Below are 17,653 nucleotides of genomic sequence, written 5' to 3' on the forward strand. Positions count from 1 at the left end.
AAATGGCGTTATTCACAGAGAATCGCGTCAAATGACGCGATTCTCTGTGAATTCCGGGATGCGGGAGAAATGCCAGCTCTCGCAGGAGGCGGGGAGACTGACCCGAGTTTCGGGAGTCTCCCGGACTTTCCAGGAGAGTTGGCAAGTATGTGTTATTGTAGCTTTACTTTCCATTTGTACTATTGCTTGGGAGCAAAACAGAGGGAGCAGAAAGGCAGGACAGAGATTCTGTGAGAGTACCAGAATTCTGAGAAGAGGAGGGAGCAGTATCTATTAGACCCCTTTATACAGAGGAGTGATACTGGTAAATAGGAGCTGTTGGTGAGGGGAGTACACCCCTGTCAATTGTTTAAAATAAAAGTCTGGAATAAAGAAAATACCCTTGAGAGATATAGAGAAAGCACAGTGAGAAGAAGGAAAATATCTTTTTAAAAGAGAGAAACAACTTGAGTCCTCACTGGAAAAAGCCATCTTGGACTAAAAGGCTGATCGTTATATGGATAAGTAACATCTTATTATCTGTTTACTGATTTATCGGAAATCTGTATTATACCAGTAGTCAGATAGGGACTAGGTGGGAAGGCCTGAAGAGTGTAATGTAAATGAACCCTTTTGCTGGACTGAGATAATATTAACAAGGTATTAGTGCAGGGACAGTTAGTTAGGGAGCATAGACTGAATTACATGTATGAGAAACTGTGCAGACTACCTCACTATTTTTTCAGTCACATACAAGAGAAATTCACAAACCTATGGTGTGAGGAGCCTACGATATTGAAGTGACTACATGGTCTTGTCTAAGGGATAGATGGTGAAATCCATAAAATGCACACCGGGGAAGATCTCTTCGTTTCACACCATAACATAGCATAACATATCTTAATAACCAATAAAGACACGGACACCAGATTAACGTTGGAATAAAATAGGCTTTATTAAAATGAACTATAAATTTAAAGTTGGAATGAAGCTAAACTAAAGAGGACTGTAAGGTGGATGACAGGAGGTAAGTCAGCAACAGCAAAATCATTAACGGTGGAAAGGTCAGACCATAGTACCACCACACCAGGATCATACCTTATCTATTGGCCGGTGCTAAAAATATGTCCAATGGCAAGACTACACCCCCCTATAACCGCCAGTATAACCTTGAACATACCAGCTGAGGGTCCTCCTCGCAGGCAGACAACCATATGATGACACCACGAACAAAGGGGGGTAGTGACCTATGACAAGATAACGGAGCACCATATGCAAACTTACCGACTGCACTGCTCTCCTACCTAAATACAAATAACCCTAAACCAAACTTCAACCTCTACCAAAATAATATTGATGGGTGGGCGGGAGGAATTCAGAAGCAGGAACCCAGAGGAACTGAAAGTGCTGTCCTATATACCATCCTAAACTACACCCCCTACCATCTCCTTTTGGCTATAACCTTATGAAAGACACTAGAACTGGTAGATACTCCAATTACTCACCCATGTGATTTTAACTACATTTTGTCTAAGTGACACACTTCCCTAAAATGCACAGCGGGGAAGATCTCTTTGTTTCACACCATAACATAGCACAACATATCTTAATAACAAATAAAGACACTGACACCAGATTAACGTTGGAATAAAATAGGATTTATTAAAATTAACTATAAATTTAACGTTGGAATGAGGCTAAACTACAGAGGACTGTAAGGCAGACGAGAGCAGGGCAGTCAGCAACAGCAAAACCAATAACGGTGGAGAGGTCAGACCATAGTACCCCCAACCCAGAATCATACCTTATCTATTGGCCAGTGCTACAAATCTGTCCAACGGCAAGACAACACCCCCCTATGACCGCCAGTATAACCTTGAACATACCGGCTGAGGGTCCTCCTCACAGGCGGACCAACCATATGATGACACCACGAACAAAGGGGGGTAGTGACCTATGACAAGATAACTGAGCACCATATGCAAACTTACCGACTGCACTGCTTTCCTACCCATTCCGCCATGTATAACTATATATGCGACCCGCCAACAACAGACCTAATAACAGCTCTCAGCCTCCAACACAACTGGTCTATGAAAAATCGCATACCTTCATCTGACAAATAAACTCCATCAGGTCTAAACAAAGAAGCATACTCTGCTTTTAGTAATGGATGAGGAATGACTGAGCCCTCCAGAGCCCGAAAATTTCTACTGGCTACTTGATTAATTTTCCTAACAACAGCTGCTATTGTAACCGCAGGGATATACTGGAATTATGTAAGACCAACACAATCTTATTTTAGGCCATCTATTGGCAACCACTGACATGTCATCACGAATCCTGATGATAAGATCCAACGATTTCAGTTGGCCAACATTGTACTACCTAAATCGCGGCGAGCAGCATAGCCCTGGGTCCACTACTTAAGAAGAGAAAGAAAAAGTAGAAAAGAGCTGCGTAAAAGAGGGGAGAAAACAAATGATTAAATATCAGGGACCTGATTCATTAAGGATCTTAAATGAAGAGGATTCTTATTTCAATCTCTTGGACAAAACCAAGGGGTGCAAATGAGTGTTCTGTTTTGCACAAAAGTTAAATACTGCCTCTTTTTTCATGTAGCACACAAAAACTTGATAGCTTATTTGTACACTGAAATTTAAAGTTGATATGTGTGTGCTACATGTGCTACATCAGGTCCATATACCTCTAGTGTTAAAAGCAGCACACACACATGTCTGTGGGGGACACCTAGGGGAGGATAAAACACGGGAACAAGTTCTGCTTAGGTTTTACTGGCCCGGTGTACACATGGCAGTGAAAAAGTATTGCTGGCCCTGTCCCATTTGTCAGAGAACCTGTCCCAAACCCATGTATAGGACACATCTCATTCCAATTCCAATAGTACAAGTTCCCTTTGAACGGATAGCCATGGACCTTGTGGGGCCACTGGAAAAATCTGCTCGTGGGCACCAATAAATACTAGTGGTGCTTGACTATGTAACCAGGTATCCAGAAGCAATTTCCCTATGAAACATAAAGTCCAGCACCATAGCTAGAGAACTTGTATTGATGTTTACACGCTTGGGAATACCCAAAGAAATTCTCACAGACCAGGGTACTCCATTCATGTCCAAACTGATGAAGGACATGTGCCAGTTGCTAGGGGTTACGGCACTTCACACCTCCGTGTACCATCCACAAACAAACGGCTTGGTGGAACGCTTTAACCGCACATTAAAGCACATGCTCAGGAAAGCCGTGGCTCTAGAGAAAAAAGATTGGGACATTCTTATTCTCTATTTGATGTTTGCCATCCGTGAGGTACTTCAAGCTTCAACAGGGTTTAGTCCCTTTGAGTTATTGTTTGGGAGACAGCCCAGGGGTATCTTGGATATGTTAAAAGAAGTGTGGGAGCAGCAAGGTCCCAGGGAGCCAAATCTAGTACAATTTGTGTCACAAATGTATGAGAGGCTAGGAAAGATAGGGCCCATTGTGCAGCAACATGTAAAAGAGGCTCAGGAACGACAGAAGAAAAGTTATGATAAAAGTGCTGTTGTTCGATCTTTCAAGCCTGGGGACAAGGTCCTAGTCCTGGTTCCTACCTAGGAAAGCAAACTTTTTGCCCATTGCAGGGGCCATATGAAGTTCTAGAGGTTGTCGGTTCTGTCAGCTACAGGGTCCGCCAGTTAGGCAGGAGAAGGGAGGAGCAAATATATCATGTTAACCTCCTTAAACCTTGGCATGATGAGGAAACCTCTCCTCGGGTAGTGAGTACTGCCATTGAAAAGTCTGAAGTGCCCATAGAGCCAGCTTTGTCTATCAAGCAGAGACAACAGACTGAAGAAATGATTTGCCGGAACAGGGATGTCTTCTCTTCCATTCCTGGGCACACTACCTTAATCGAACATGACATTGTCACTCCGCCAGGGGTCATTGTAAAACAGAAGCCGTATCCCATTTCAGAGGCCTGGCGGGTGGACGTGAGAAAGGAGATCGAGAAAATGCTCCAGTTAGACCTGATTGAAGAGTCCACTAGTGAGTGGAATAGTCCCATTGTGCTTGTCCCAAATCCTAATGGTACAATTAGGTTCTGCAATGACTTTAGGTGCCTAAACAGTATGTCGCAGTTTGATGCCTATCCGATGCCAGTGTGAATGAACTGGTAGACAATCTTGCTGGTAGTAACTATTTGACAACTCTTGATCTAACAAAGGGATATTGGCAAGTTCCCCTGACTTCCACGGCCAAGCCAAAGACTGCATTTTCCACCCCTGATGGTCTCTATCAATATAAAGTCCTACCCTTTGGGTTACATGGGGCCGCTGCCACCTTCCAAAGGGCCATGAATAAATTGCTGCGACCTCACACAGCTTATGCAGCCGCTTATTTGGACGATATAGTGATTTATACCCCAGACTGGGGATCACATTTAGCGAAAGTTGAGTCGGTCTTAACTTCATTAAGGTCAGCAGGATTAACAGCTAACCCAGAGAAATGTGCCATAGCCATGAGAGAAGCCAAATATTTGGGGTACGTTGTTGGTCGAGGGCGTGTAAAACCCCAGCTAGACAAAGTGGAGGCAGTCAAAAATTGGGCAAGACCAGAAAAAAAAAATCGCAGTTAACAACCTTTCTAGGCTTAGTAGGTTACTACAGGCGGTTTGTAAGCCACTTCGCCACTAGAGCTGCTCCACTTAAAGACATGTTAAAAAAAAGTTGTCCAGATAGATTAACCTGGTCTGACTCTGCAGAAACCACCTGGTCTGATCTTCGGTTAGCTCTTTGTTCCTCTCCAGTTCTACAAGCACCGGATTTTACCCGGAGGTTCTTCCTCCAAACTGATGCTTCTGGTGTTGGCTTAGGTGCAGTCTTGTCACAGGAGAAGAATGGAGTAGAAAATCCTGTCCTGTACCTAAGTCGTAAGTTGCTTGCAAGGGAACAAAAATATGCCACTGTGGAGAAAGAATGTCTCACCATAAAATGGGCTACAGAAGCTCTGCGCTATTATCTTTTAGGCAGAGAGTTCACCCTAATAACAGATCATGCACCATTGCGATGGATACAGAACAACCGGGAGGTAAATGTCAAGGTAACCCGCTGGTTCTTGGCACTACAACCTTTCAAGTTCTCAGTAGAACATAGACCTGGAATTCTGCACAAGAATGCAGATGCATTGTCACGAAAATATGTGCTCCTCGCGAAGTCTGCGTCCCCCTACTTGGAGACGCTAGGGGGAGGGATATGTAACAAAGGGAGGCATTTAGCTGACAAAATGCAGAGAAAGCGTGCAAGCAGAGTAAAACATTGGTGCAGTTATGCACCTAGATTGATGATAAACCAGGCAAAGACTCCTGTAGCCACTCTCAATTCAATTCAGTAAGAAATGGAGCTTGATAACCCTGTGAAAGTATAGGCTGACAGACACTCAAGGACCAGGCAGGCTAGTCTGCACTATATCTGAGGGAACTTTGGCAACAGTCCAGTCGAAATGACACCCCACTGTCGGCAGGCACACACCAGCAGACAAGTACTGCTTTTGCCTTCCCAGGATCAGTAACTCTGTGAACTCCTTTACTGTATTATTATTATTATCTTTGACTTACAAGGCTCCACAAAGGGGTCCGCAGCGCCGTACATTACATATACAGAAAACAGAGAACCAAGACACAACATGATGCAAAAATATATACAAACACAGGCGACAGGGTAAAGCAAATCAGATTATTTCTGGGATAGATAGTGAAAGGAAGGTAGAAATCAGCGAGAAGAAAGTCGAAGCTTAATAAAACAGGGAAAACAGGGCTAGTGAAGCAGGCCAAGAGGTACAGAGGGTGATGGAAAAGTAGAAGGAGCACACAAGGAAAGAGGGCCCTGCTCATGAGAGCTTACATCCTAAAGGGAAGGGGGAGACACAAATAGGGTGCTACTAACTGGGGGAGAGAGCCAGGACAAGGAAGTTATGAGGAGGATGTAACAGACTTACCTCCCCGCAGTCCGGAAGCCGCACTTCCGCATCCTGCACCATGTGACCGCACCCGGAGGCGGTCACATGACTGCAACCTAGAGGCGGGGATTTGAATCCCTATCAGTACTTAAAGATCACTCTGACACTCGTTGAGTGTCAGAGCAACACTTACCTGTTCCTGGCTCCTGTGCTTCGTGAATTTCTGTGTCTTCCAGTCTCCTGTGTCTTCCTGTGTGCTGATCTCTGCCTGTTAGACTATCCTGGCTCTCCAACCCCTGTGTACCGACCCGGCTTGCTGACCATCCCTCTGTTCTTGTGACCCGTGTACCGACCCCGGCTTGTTGACTCTGAGTTGCCTCCTGATTCTGCCTGACTCCATTCCTGTGTACCAAACCGGCTTGTCTGACTCCACATATTTCGCTCCACTCTGCTGCACTACATCTTTGGGGCGAACCTGAGGACCGCGACATGCGACTCCTGCCAGCGAAGCCCAGCCCGCCTTGTGGCGGTTCTTGGTGAACACCGGGGAGACCGTTAGACTCCGCGCCTCAGGTAAGCCAGCATTAATCAAGATAGTAGTAGTAGAATCCAGTATCTGTTACAGAGGACTGATAGACTTGAATAAAGAAATGAGTCTTAAGGGCACGCTTAAAGCCTTTGAGCGTAGATTCTAACCTGATGGAACGTGGAAGATCGTTCCACAGCAGGTGAGCAGCCCGGGCAAAGTCCTGAAGACGAGAGTGAGAGGAGGTGATCAGTGAAGTAGTGAGGCGGCAGTCACAGGCGGAGCGGAGGGGCGGGTAGGAGTGTAGGAAGAGATGAGATTGGAGATGTAGGGAGGGGAAGATTGACTAAGGGCTTTAAAGGTTAGGGTGAGGAGTTTAAATTTAATTACTGTAGTCCAAGTCAGCAGGAACCATAATTCCAAGACAGTCCTATCTCCATCTAAAAGAAATACAACTCAGAACTCCTCTGTCTCCACTGGAATTTGACTTTTAAATACTCCCATTTTCCCATGCTCTGGCCCCCAGGGAGAGGGTATGAGAAATCCCTTATTATTGATGCTAGGGGACTGGTTCTGCATGTTTCCCCCTTGACCCATACTGGAACTGGCTCTTGCAAGTCTGGTAGTGGACTCTCTAAGACTGGGTACACACTGGAGCATTTTCGTCCAATAATCGGGCAAATCAGACGACATACAACCGTTCGGTCAGAAGTCAGGTTAGTGTGTATAGTGACACAATGGTTGAAAGTTGTTCCAAAGTGTTGATTGTCGGCTCATTTAGTTGGTCGTACTGTTTAATACTTTCTGACCAATCCACCTAATGATCATGCAGTGTGTATAATTTCCGGTCGATCCACGAGCAACTGAAGATAGTTCCACGAGCGGCGACTCCTTTAGTGGCGTGTGTATGTTGATTTCTGCTGCCTTTACCAGTCCCACATTCGTGTGGTCCGCACGTCACTCATTTGGTAATTAGGTGTCACTCACCGGACCGTGAGTGCCTCTTCCCGGACATTTAGGAACCGTGGCCGTCCACCATCCTGAGGGTCTGCGCATGCGCAGCCCTTTTCTATACTTCAGTGTATACCCCTTTAACTTAATTGGCAGATCAGGCAACCTCCCTATATTAAGCACCTGTGGTCACCACCACGTTGCCTGATCTTGGAGTCTCATTCCTCATGAGTCTCTGAAGGTGTTCCTGTATTACTTGTGTTTCAGTGCTGCTGATTCCTGTGGTTTCCAAACCACTTCTACTACTGTGGTTCCATACCACTTCTACCATCAACTGTACCATCATGACTGTTTGCTGATTCCTATCCGCTGCCTCCGTGCACTACAGTCTTCTACACCACTTCAACGTTATTTTATATCAATGTGACTGTTTGCTCATTGCTATCCGCTGCCTCCGTGCACTCCAGCTTTTACCTCACTCACCTGCTTCTCATCAAGTCTGTTTGCTGATTTCTATCCGCTGCTTCCGTGCACTACAGTCTCCTGCTTGCAACTCGCCTGTGTTCAACATCGTGACTGCCAGCTGGCTACTATCCGCTGCCTCTGTGCACTACAGTCTCCTGCTTGCAACTCGCCTGTGTTCAACATCGTGACTGCCAGCTGGCTACTATCCGCTGCCTCTGTGCACTACAGTCTCCTGCTTGCAACTCGCCTGTGTTCAACATCGTGACTGCCAGCTGACTACTATCCGCTGCCTCTGTGCACTACAGTCTCCTGCTAGCAACTCGCCTGTGTTCAACATCGTGACTGCCAGCTGATTACTATCCGCTGCCTCCGTGCACTACACTCTCATCTCATCTTTGCTGTGACTTCCTCGAGACTGCCGCTTTTCATTACCATCTGCTACACTTCGTGATCTACAGCTCCTGCCCTGCGCTGCACTCCTGTTTCTCATCGCTGTTGGTTCCTGTGGTTGCTACTGGTTACCTCCGTGTGCCGCTGAGTCCTGCCGCTGTGGTCAGCGCTATCGTCCATCTCCTGCTGATCCACTCTCCACGCCTTCACGTGTTCCACTGGCCTCTACCCTCCTGTCAGCATTGGATTTGTATCTCTTCTACTACCCTCTGCTGGATCATCTCCATTCTCCTGGGTTTCCTATGAGTCCGGTTCCACGTGTTGCTGACTCCTGTGGATTCGTGTCCCTGTCGGTCTACTCACCTGTGCGCTGCACCTGCTAGACCGCTGCTTCTCCTATCCAGGGACTTCCTATCCAGTCGGCCTCCAGCCGCTCAGGTACCGCTGCAATCCCATCTGACTGCGACTGCTGAACCACGGTATGCATACTTTTCATTGACTGTGCTGTGTATTGCATATCTTGCTGGACTGTGTTTGGTTCTCTCTGGAGTCTGCTACCCGCTGAGTCTCTTGCCATCATTGACTGTGTTATCATTGTGCTGGACTACTTCAAGAGACTTTCTAGATTGCAGACCTGATCAGTCATTTACATATATATATACCTATATTGTGCATATTACTGTGGATCGTGTATAAGGTGCCTGTGTATATCCTGTGTTGCAGTCTTCCCCCGTGCACCTCCTCACATATATATGCAGTGGTACAACTTGCTGATGTCAGACCACTGATCCCTGTTTCCGGTATCACCTGATCCATTATCCTCTCACATAGCAGTGGTACAACTTGCTACCGCAGACCACTGACTACCTGGATACCTCTACTTGGATTCCATTCCTTCACTCAGACAGCGGTACAACTTGCTACCCGCAGACCGCTGACTCTCATCACCTCCTTGTTCCTGTTGGACATTCCTCCTCACTATAGCAGTGGTACAACTTGCTATCGCAGACCACTGACTACCTGCACGTGTCCTTGTCCATACAGTTCCTTGTGTATCATTACCTCATTATTACCAGTGTTGCTAGTCATAGACTTTCCTGAGCATCTCATCGGCCATCATTTCATGTTCCGTGATCACCCAGCTACCAGAGTACCCTATTACCATCTACATTGCTCTGGTAAGCCTACCATCTGGTGATCCCTGGGTAAAGACTCCTAGTGCCCGTGACAGTAAGATCAGGCCATGACAGACCCAGATGTGGAACCTACCGCCAAAGAGATGCTGCAACATCTGGTTAGCCGTGTGGAGCAACAGGATGCCCGCCAACAGCTGTTACTTCAGTGTTATCAGTCATTAACCTTCCAAGGAACATCTGGACAGACTGTGACAGCTACTACTGAAGCTCCTGTGCTTTCCTCCGTTTCCCCATTGCCATCCCAGGTGTCTATAGCTTCCACGCTTCACCTGCCTACTCCGTCAAAGTACGATGGAGACCCCAAAACTTGTAGGGGTTTCCTTAACCAATGTTCAGTCCATTTTGAGCTCCAACCTCAAAATTTTTCTACCCATCGTTCCAGAGTGGCCTATCTTATCTCTTTGTTTTCAGGACAAGCCCTGGCTTGGGCCTCCCCTCTGTGGGAGAGGAACGATCCAATATTACAAGATAGTGCCAAATTCATTTCTACATTCCGAAGTGTGTTCGATGAACCAGGTCGTGTGACCTCCGCTGCTTCCAGCATCCTCCGTCTGCGACAAGGATCTCATACTGTAGGTCAGTACGTCATTCAATTTAGGATCTTAGCCTCTGAACTTCAGTGGAACACTGAAGCCCTAGTTGCCGCCTTCTGGCAGGGGCTTTCCGATAAAATTAAAGATGCACTGACTACCCAAGAGCTTCCTTCATCACTTGAAGATTTGATCTCTCTATGCCATCGTGTTGATATGAGATTTCGTGAAAGAGAGGCTGAGAAAACGACTTCTGCTAAAGCACCTTTTCGCTCTAACCCTCAATTTCGTCCAGTGTCACCCGCTGTGATTCCCATGGAGATTGGACGTTCCAAGTTATCTTCTGAGGAGAGGAAACGAAGAGTCAAGAATAGACTCTGTATCTATTGTGCTGATTCCACTCATGTCCTCAGCTCCTGCCCTAAGAGATCGGGAAATGCCAGGCCCTAACTAGTTCTGGAGAGGTGAAGTTAGGGTCCCTGGAGTCCTCTCCATCGTCTATGAAATCTAAAGTCTGCGCTTTTGATGTGACTATTTCCTTTGCTACCAAGACCTTTGAGTCACAGGCATTGATTGATTCCGGAGCAGCAGGAAATTTTATTTCCAAATCGTTAGTTAATCAATGGTCTCTACCAATGATTACCTTAAAAACTCCCATTACTGTGACGGCTATCGATGGATCACGTCTCATCAACGGTCTCATCACCCAGAGTACGTCTCCAGTAACCCTTCAGATTGGTGCTCTGCATCATGAAGAGATATCGTTTTTAATTCTTCCTGTTACGACAAGTCCGATTGTCCTAGGCCTTCCATGGCTTCAGTGTCACTCTCCCCAGATTGACTGGCGCACCCCTCAAGTCACGTCTTGGGGGCCTGAATGTCACCATCGTTGCCTTTCCCAAGTCATTCCTCTCAAGGTACAGCAAGCTTCCATTTCAGCTATTTCACCGGGACTCCCTCCTCAATATGCTTCATTTACCGATGTTTTTGATAAAGCTCAGTCTGAACGTCTTCCTCCTCATCGTTCTTGGGATTGTCCGATTGATCTTCTTCCTGGCAAGACTCCTCCCAGAGGCCGGGTCTATCCACTCTCGTTACCTGAAACTCAAGCTACATCTGAATATATACGGGAGAACCTCCAGCGTGGGTTCATTCGACCTTCCACCTCGCCCGCTGGAGCTGGGTTCTTCTTTGTCAAAAAGAAGGATGGATCATTACGCCCTTGTATAGATTTTCGTGGACTCAATGCCATTACTATCAAGAACCGGTATCCCATTCCGTTGATCACTGAGCTATTTGACCGCATTAAGGGAGCCCGTATTTTTACTAAGTTGGATCTTTGTGGTGCTTACAATTTAATCAGAATCCGTTCCGGTGACGAATGGAAGACGGCGTTTAACACCAGAGACGGGCATTACGAATATCTGGTAATGCCTTTCGGGCTATGTAATGCCCCCGCTGTTTTTCAGGGCTTCATCAATGAGATTTTTCGGGACTTATTATATGTATGTGTCGTCGTCTACCTGGACGACATATTGATTTTTTCACAGGACCTGCCTTCTCACCACCAACATGTGGCAGAAGTCCTCTCCAGGCTACGGAAAAATTCATTGTTCTGTAAATTAGAAAAATGTTCATTCGAATTACCCCAGATTCCATTCTTGGGGTATATTGTTTCCGGAGTTGGTCTGAAGATGGATCCTGACAAAGTAAATGCTGTACTACATTGGCCCCAGCCAACTACTCTTCGTGCCATCCAGCGTTTTTTAGGTTTTGCCAATTACTATAGACGCTTCATTCAAGACTTTTCTTCCATTGCATCTCCTATGGTGGCCCTGACTCGTAAAGGGGCTAATCCTAAGCAATGGTCTACTGAGGCTATTCAAGCCTTTCAAACATTAAAAGAGTCCTTCTCTTCGGCTCCAATCCTTCGTCAGCCTGATGTGACACTCCCTTTTTTCCTAGAAGTAGATGCCTCTAATGTGGGCTTAGGAGCTATTCTCTCCCAACGCTCGGAACAGCAAAAATTCCACCCTTGTGCCTTCTATTCTCGGGGTCTCCTACCCGCAGAGAAGAATTATACCATCGGAGACAAGGAATTACTGGCTATCAAAGCCGCATTAGAGGAATGGAGATACTTGTTGGAGGGAGCTCGCCATCCGGTGACGATCTTCACGGATCATAAGAACTTGTCATATCTCCAGTCTGCCCAATGCTTGAACCCTCGTCAAGCAAGATGGTCTCTTTTCTTTTCCCGTTTTGAATTAATAATTACCTTTAAACCAGCTGCCAAGAACAAAAAAGCTGATGCCTTATCTAGAGCCTTTGCTACGTCCTCTGATATAGAAGAGGTTTCCAACCATACCATTCTAGACCCCAAATGTATCTCACTGGCTGCTTCATCCACCAAAACGCTACCATTTGGGAAGACCCTCGTGCCTCCTACTCTAAGGAGGAAAATCCTTTCGTGGTTCCATGCCTCTCGTTTTTCTGGACACGCCGGTGAACACAAGACTTTTGAGATCCTCTCTCGAAGTTACTGGTGGCCTTCAATGAGGAGAGACGTCAAAGAGTTCATTGCTTCCTGTGAATTATGTTCGCAATTCAAATCCTCCCGCAGAACCCCAGCAGGGTTGCTGCGACCACTACCCATTCCGTCCAAACCATGGACCCATATTAGTATGGATTTCGTTACTGACTTACCACCTAGTAAGAACCATAACACTATTTGGGTGGTAGTGGACAGATTTTCGAAGATGGCTCATTTCATCCCTCTGTCTGGTTTGCCTTCCTCGTCTATCCTGGCTGAACATTTCATTAAAGAGATCTTCCGTATCCATGGATGTCCATCTGAGATTGTGTCTGATAGAGGAGTACAATTCGTGTCCAGATTCTGGCGAGCCCTTTGTAAAACCTTGGGCATACGATTAGCACTCTCATCTTCTTACCATCCACAATCCAATGGACAAACCGAACGCGTCAATCAAGATCTTGAGACTTTTATAAGGATATTTTCATCAGCCAATCAAGACAACTGGGTAGAGTTACTCCCTTGGGCTGAGTTCGCCCATAACAACATGTACCATGAGTCATCATCCAAAACTCCATTCTTTGTGGTCTACGGTCACCATCCGTCTTTTCCGGAATTTCCTGCCCTCCCGCCCACCCAAGTTCCTGCGGTGGAGACTGTTTGTCAGACCTTTAAAAATATCTGGTCTCAGGTTAGAACCTGTTTGAAGAAGACATCTGTCAAATATAAATCTTTCGCTGATAAGAAGAGGCGGGCTATTCCACCACTAAAAATTGGAGATCGTGTCTGGCTATCCACAAAAAATATTCGTTTGAAGGTTCCATCCATGAAATTCGCCCCTCGTTTTATTGGTCCATATAGGATCATTCAAGTTATCAATCCAGTATGTGTGAAACTCCTTCTTCCTAAGAGTCTTCGGATTTCTAATGCCTTCCATGTATCTTTGCTCAAACCTCTTATTATCAACCGTTTTTCAACTCCTCCCTCAGCTCCGCAGCCAGTTCAAGTCCATCAGGAGGAGGATTTTGAGATTACCGAGGTACTAGATGCAAAAATTTCGCGAGGAGTCCTCCACTTCCTCGTTCATTGGAAGGGCTTTGGTCCTGAGGAGCGCTCTTGGATCAAAGCTGAAGATCTTAATGCTCCTGCCCTTTTGAAGAAGTTTTACTCCAAAAATCCGGACAAGCCCGGTTCCAGGCGTTCTGTGCCCACCTTTAAAAGGGGGGGTACTGTCACTCACCGGACCGTGAGTGCCTCTTCCCGGACATTTAGGAACCGTGGCCGTCCACCATCCTGAGGGTCTGCGCATGCGCAGCCCTTTTCTATACTTCAGTGTATACCCCTTTAACTTAATTGGCAGATCAGGCAACCTCCCTATATTAAGCACCTGTGGTCACCACCACGTTGCCTGATCTTGGAGTCTCATTCCTCATGAGTCTCTGAAGGTGTTCCTGTATTACTTGTGTTTCAGTGCTGCTGATTCCTGTGGTTTCCAAACCACTTCTACTACTGTGGTTCCATACCACTTCTACCATCAACTGTACCATCATGACTGTTTGCTGATTCCTATCCGCTGCCTCCGTGCACTACAGTCTTCTACACCACTTCAACGTTATTTTATATCAATGTGACTGTTTGCTCATTGCTATCCGCTGCCTCCGTGCACTCCAGCTTTTACCTCACTCACCTGCTTCTCATCAAGTCTGTTTGCTGATTTCTATCCGCTGCTTCCGTGCACTACAGTCTCCTGCTTGCAACTCGCCTGTGTTCAACATCGTGACTGCCAGCTGGCTACTATCCGCTGCCTCTGTGCACTACAGTCTCCTGCTTGCAACTCGCCTGTGTTCAACATCGTGACTGCCAGCTGGCTACTATCCGCTGCCTCTGTGCACTACAGTCTCCTGCTTGCAACTCGCCTGTGTTCAACATCGTGACTGCCAGCTGACTACTATCCGCTGCCTCTGTGCACTACAGTCTCCTGCTAGCAACTCGCCTGTGTTCAACATCGTGACTGCCAGCTGATTACTATCCGCTGCCTCCGTGCACTACACTCTCATCTCATCTTTGCTGTGACTTCCTCGAGACTGCCGCTTTTCATTACCATCTGCTACACTTCGTGATCTACAGCTCCTGCCCTGCGCTGCACTCCTGTTTCTCATCGCTGTTGGTTCCTGTGGTTGCTACTGGTTACCTCCGTGTGCCGCTGAGTCCTGCCGCTGTGGTCAGCGCTATCGTCCATCTCCTGCTGATCCACTCTCCACGCCTTCACGTGTTCCACTGGCCTCTACCCTCCTGTCAGCATTGGATTTGTATCTCTTCTACTACCCTCTGCTGGATCATCTCCATTCTCCTGGGTTTCCTATGAGTCCGGTTCCACGTGTTGCTGACTCCTGTGGATTCGTGTCCCTGTCGGTCTACTCACCTGTGCGCTGCACCTGCTAGACCGCTGCTTCTCCTATCCAGGGACTTCCTATCCAGTCGGCCTCCAGCCGCTCAGGTACCGCTGCAATCCCATCTGACTGCGACTGCTGAACCACGGTATGCATACTTTTCATTGACTGTGCTGTGTATTGCATATCTTGCTGGACTGTGTTTGGTTCTCTCTGGAGTCTGCTACCCGCTGAGTCTCTTGCCATCATTGACTGTGTTATCATTGTGCTGGACTACTTCAAGAGACTTTCTAGATTGCAGACCTGATCAGTCATTTACATATATATATACCTATATTGTGCATATTACTGTGGATCGTGTATAAGGTGCCTGTGTATATCCTGTGTTGCAGTCTTCCCCCGTGCACCTCCTCACATATATATGCAGTGGTACAACTTGCTGATGTCAGACCACTGATCCCTGTTTCCGGTATCACCTGTTCCATTATCCTCTCACATAGCAGTGGTACAACTTGCTACCGCAGACCACTGACTACCTGGATACCTCCACTTGGATTCCATTCCTTCACTCAGACAGCGGTACAACTTGCTACCCGCAGACCGCTGACTCTCATCACCTCCTTGTTCCTGTTGGACATTCCTCCTCACTATAGCAGTGGTACAACTTGCTATCGCAGACCACTGACTACCTGCACGTGTCCTTGTCCATACAGTTCCTTGTGTATCATTACCTCATTATTACCAGTGTTGCTAGTCATAGACTTTCCTGAGCATCTCATCGGCCATCATTTCATGTTCCGTGATCACCCAGCTACCAGAGTACCCTATTACCATCTACATTGCTCTGGTAAGCCTACCATCTGGTGATCCCTGGGTAAAGACTCCTAGTGCCCGTGACATTAGGTGCTTCTATCGGTAAAGCAATAGCAGGTGTCTATTGCATAATGCGTACAGCATATGTTTGCCATTTTAATTAGAAACCTTTGTCAGTGTAGTGTTGTAAAAAAGCAATGTTTCATTTACAGTATATGTGTATGTCTGCTTCCTTAATTATAGCTGTGTGACTTTATTGTACACTCAGTACGCTTTAATAATATATTTCTTGTTGTTCTTCAAAAGTATGCATATTAGTAAAAAAAATGTGTTTATGTGCGGTTGCGAACGAACGAACACTGTACACGTGCTAAAGAATGTATGAAGAAAACGTGTTACCTTCACTTTTTTATGAGGTTTTGGGTGGGTACTATTGAACATGCTCTTGTAGATAAAGCTTGGTACAGCAGGCCTGGAATAATGGCATACTTGGTTGTGATGAATATCTTTATATATTACAGGAATTTTCTATTATTCCTATTTTTTATCATCTTCCAAAGGTCCATAAATCTTTGAAAAAACCTCCAGGGTGCCCTATAATATAAGGCATTAATTCCCTAACCTCTAATGCTTCGAATTATGTGGATTTTTTTCTTAAAAAATATGTTTCAGATCTCCCAGCATATTTAAAAGATACTAAATCTTTATTACAACTTTTGGAGATTATACAATGTAAATGTGGCTATAAATGGGTAACGATAGATGTGGAAGCCCTTTATACTTCTATCAATCACTATAAGGGCATTGAAGCCATTAGATATTATCTGGAACTTGATGATGGACTGAGTGGTGGTCACAGGGATTTTATCTGTGACATCATGAGGTTTATCTTGACACGTAATTATTTTACATTTTTGGAAAAAAAATTCCTTCAAATATGTGGAACGGCGATGGGTATGGCTTTCATACCCAGTTTTTCCAATTTGTATATGGGAAAATGGGAAATAGAATTCATATATAATACTAATAATTATTTTTCGGAGAAATTTTGTTTTTTACCAGAGATATATAGATGACATCTTAATGGGGATGGTCCAATGGATAATTTGTGGTTATTCCTGGATTTTTTTTGAATGATAATAATTTCAATCTCAGATTCACTTCTAAAGTTAGTGATGCTAGTATAGAATCTCTGGATCTGACACTTGAAATTAAGGGGGAGAAAATTGAGACTAAAACTTACATTAAAGAAATTGACACAAATAGTCACTTGCATTATAATAGCTGTCATCTTAAAAAATGGAAAGATAATATTCCTAAGTCTCAATTTAACCGTGTAAAAAGAAATTGTTCAGATAGAGAGATATGTATTGAACAGTTGACGATTTATACAGATAGATTTTGAGAAAGGTGTTATCCCGAAATAATAACTTTGGAAGAGACTAATAATATTAAGAGGGAAGAATTGTTCACCTATAAAGTTAAAAAGGTTAGGAATGAAATGGTTTCTTTTATTACTGAATTTAGCAAAGATGAAAAGAAGATCTGATATATTTTGAATAAATATTGGAAGATCATTTTTATGGAACCAATATTGGGTCCTATAATGGTGGAAAAACTTGACATTATATTTAAAAGGACTAAAAATCTGAATTCTCTCCTTGAACCAAGCCTACTGAAGAATGAAAACATTTGTGAGACGTTTATGGAGAGAAATATTAAAGTTTTTTTTTAAATGTTCTAATTGCAATATGTGTAAATTGGTGACAACTTAAAATAAGACATTTTCAAACAAGTCCTTTTCTGACTCTTCCAACATAAAATAATTTAAAATACAGAAATTAATAAATTGTTTAATCACATCAGTTATTTGTTAGAGTGTCCTTGTAATCTTAAATATGTGGGAAGAACTAAGAGGTGTCTCAAACTACGAATCC

This window comes from Mixophyes fleayi, chromosome 3 (genome assembly GCF_038048845.1).
Source record: "Mixophyes fleayi isolate aMixFle1 chromosome 3, aMixFle1.hap1, whole genome shotgun sequence".
NCBI classification, from domain to species: Eukaryota; Metazoa; Chordata; class Amphibia; order Anura; family Limnodynastidae; genus Mixophyes; species Mixophyes fleayi.